Here is a 574-nt window from a genome sequence, read left to right on the forward strand (position 1 = left end):
TCTTTGGATTTGAGACTTTAGTCTTTGCAACTTTACAGATCTTCTTTATGCACCAAGAGCTTGTGACACTCCAAAGAGAAAGGAAAATTTGAAATCGCATCATATGACCCCTTTAAGAATTCTTAAACAATAAAAGAATCTCATATAAAATCTCTATAAAAGCAGATGTTGCAATAAAGCATAATAGATTTAAAACAGCCACAGATCCCCCCCCCCCCCCCCCCCCACACCGCGCCTCACACACACACACACACACACACACACACACACACACACACACACAAGAGCGCGACTTTAGCACTAGATTTAGCTACTTTCAGACCCTTTTAGCGGATTTTTTCCATAGAATATTCATACTGACAAACCTAGCGACTTTTTTGGATAAACCTTAGCTATGGTTCAGTTTGAAGATTTCGCCAGCGCTGTCCCGCGAACGCGAGGTCTGACTTTCCCGGAGAATTGTCACCTCTCTCGGCGTCTGTTCTGTGCAGTGAGCGGCAGAGAAGCAGAGCATTCAGTTGGTCGCACCACAGCCGTTTCGTCAATAAATGAGTACAAAACAGTGTTTCCAAGC

Source organism: Sinocyclocheilus grahami, unplaced genomic scaffold (assembly GCF_001515645.1).
Source record: "Sinocyclocheilus grahami isolate Dianchi unplaced genomic scaffold, SAMN03320097.WGS_v1.1 scaffold207.1, whole genome shotgun sequence".
In the NCBI taxonomy this organism is placed as follows: Eukaryota; Metazoa; Chordata; class Actinopteri; order Cypriniformes; family Cyprinidae; genus Sinocyclocheilus; species Sinocyclocheilus grahami.